The sequence below is a fragment of the Bufo gargarizans genome, chromosome 2, assembly GCF_014858855.1.
Source record: "Bufo gargarizans isolate SCDJY-AF-19 chromosome 2, ASM1485885v1, whole genome shotgun sequence".
Classification (NCBI taxonomy): domain Eukaryota; kingdom Metazoa; phylum Chordata; class Amphibia; order Anura; family Bufonidae; genus Bufo; species Bufo gargarizans.
This window is the reverse complement of record NC_058081.1, coordinates 48,235,589-48,238,430: the sequence shown is the minus strand read 5'-3', so window position 1 is coordinate 48,238,430 and position 2,842 is coordinate 48,235,589. Positions and strand designations below refer to the sequence as shown.

Sequence of the window (2,842 nt, the reverse complement as noted above, 5' to 3'; positions counted from 1 at the left end):
AGACCTAGTCATGTCATCGGAAGTACCGGGACATGTTAGTATGATTGGACCCGGAAGCAGCGTCGGCCGAAGGGCGGAAGTGATGTTGTGGCGCATGCGCAAATTGAATAGAGGGACGCCGGTGGCCAAAGAACTAGCGAAAATGTATGCAGATAAACCCTGGAGATGAAAGTCCAGCGAAGGCTCCTACAGCATGGGGACATGGTATGCAAGGGTCTGAATGTTCAGATATGATTGGTAGTTAAATGAGGATGTAAAATACAGATTGAGGTATTTAGGAGGTACTTAGGGGGTTAATGGGATAGGGACTTGCAGCAGAGCGGCTTCTTTTGGACACTTCTGTCTCTGCAACACAGAAGGGCAGTCGCTTAAATCCGACATTAGTTTTATTGCTGACGCTCGGTGCGGCCGTATCAGCCCCTTAGTACAAAATGTCATGGCGCCTTCTAGTGATTATCACAAAAGTTGTGCAGTTTTTTCAGACAATTTCAATGGGCAGCGTTGCCCTTAGCGCTCGCTGTGAAGTCATGCCACATTTGGTGGTCGCTGTGTCATGGAGTGATTGTTGTAAGGGGCAAGGCATGAGCGCGGGATTTCTCCATAGCAACCATTAAGGTTCCGGCTTTCATGTCTCATTGGCCCATAAGAAAATGAAAGCAACGTCCTGATTGGTTCAATGGGGGGGGGGCTCCTCTGATTATACCTTTGGCCAAATTTGATAACTCTCCACCAAAGGGCCCTTTAGTAGCAGCCGACAGGGGGGGGGCGGCTGACGCTACATAACCGGTACGCAGGTATTCACATGCAGAGCGTGAGGCAGTTTTATGGCAGTCTGTATTCTGCTGGCGAATCATACATAATGAAATTACATTGGGGAATTGATATTTAACCGCTTCCCTGCTTAGCGATGCCACTTCACATCCTAATACATTTCCAATAAGGCATGGATCTTTTAATTGATCTTTAAGGGGCGGCAGTACCCTTCTCGATCACCCTGATCACTTCTCACTGTCGGTATGGGGTGGCTCCCCCGATCTATGTTCAATAGTGATCTTAGGAGTGTAAGAGAAGAAGGCACCCTCTGTCAGCCCATAGGAACCTCAATTGCGGTGCAGATCAATTTCTGTGATGGCCTAGAGGTCTGCCAGAGGTGTCTAATGCTCCCCAGGTTGAGATTCTCCAGCTATTGCATAACTTCTACTCCCATCATACAGCTATCAGATCATGATGGGAGTTTGCAACTGTGGGAGAGCCGCAGGATGGAGAGTACCAGTGTAGTATCATCATTCTCGAGAGGTGGGACTCGCACCTATAGGACATCTGTGGTATATTGGCAGATGGAGACAGGGCCTCATTCTTTATAGGAACACATGTGAAGAAAATGTGACTTTTAAAAATACCTTTATTTATAATCAGGCGGGTATAGGTATGTAAATACCGACAGTAGTGTGCTACAGTTGTCCCCCAAAATCTTTTTTTTACATAGGGGAGTAGTGGCCCCCAAAAGGAAGAACATTCATAGTGACGGGATAGATACTCAAAGTTTAGGTAGATGGATATAAGTGTAGTCCACAAGGGCAGGGCAGAGGAACTTACCCTACAGGCCCTGAAGACTGCTAAGCCCAGAGCGACCCCCTGATGGTAGAGGTTCCCTGTCCCCGAACCTAGTGCTATACCGCTGTGTCTATGGACCATTTGGTGGCTCACAAAAGACCTAGTGACCAGTGTGAAGACTGCAGTATATTATACATATTTTAATAATGTGACGGAAGAACTTTTTAAAAAATATATCAAAAATGATGTTTCAATATAAAAATGTGATTTAAACAATGCTGCCGACACATTCCCTTAAAGGGTTTGTCCAATCCTCCTTTGAGGCAGGGGCTACACGGTGATGTCAAAAAAAGCCACGTAGCTCGGGTGGGTTCGGAAAAAGCCGCGGTGAGGAGCTGTTATTGCCGTGAGACTACTGCAGGTGAGATGGGGTATTACGTGGCGCTCACTATAATGATGTCGAAAACAGATGAGAAGCAAATCCCCGGCTGCACTTCCGCCTCTCCCCAGCAGAGATCAGTGTTCTGCTATAAATGATCTGGGATTTCTGGACAATAAATGTAATAAATCAAATTCTAATAAAACGGTATAAAGTGACAAACACAAGGCACTGCTGAGATTCGAACTCAGGATCTCCTGTTTACTAGACAGGCACTTTAACCAACTAAGCCACAGTGCCAGGTACTGACCAGCACCAAGCAGTTTCAGATTCCTCATTAACAATGATTGACTACTACTCCCAGCATTCACTTATTTGTACTTTCCTTGTGGCATTTCTAAATCTACACCTGGGACAATCCTGCCAACGCAGCGCGGACACGAGCAAAGTCATTCCTATGTTCACACCTCCTGAGAACTACAAGTACTCGCTGCCTCTCATCTACTCTTTACAGAGCCTCAATTCCTCGATCCAGCTGCAGAATAGTGAGTGCAGCTCTGGAGTATAATACAGGATGCAACTCAGGATCAGTACAGGATAAGTAATGTATGTACACAGTGACTGCACCAGTAGAATAGTGAGTGCAGGTCTGAAGTATAATACAGGATGTAACATAGAAACATAGAAACATAGAATGTGTCGGCAGATAAGAACCATTTGGCCCATCTAGTCTGCCCAATATATCTGAATCCTATGAATAGTCCCTGGCCCTATCTTATATGAAGGATAGCCTTATGCCTATCCCATGCATGCTTAAACTCCTTCACTGTATTTGCCGCTACCACTTCTGCAGGAAGGCTATTCCATGCATCCACTACTCTCTCAGTAAAGTAATACTTCCTTATATTA

At 45.6% G+C, this 2,842-nt stretch overlaps 1 non-coding gene across 1 annotated transcript; it reads right to left on the bottom strand.

Annotated features, from left to right (window-relative positions):
• Positions 1 to 2,159: 2,159 nt before the first annotated feature.
• Positions 2,160 to 2,233, bottom strand: TRNAT-AGU. The gene has a single exon. It is a non-coding gene; the product is annotated as a tRNA-Thr (tRNA).
• Positions 2,234 to 2,842: the final 609 nt, after the last annotated feature.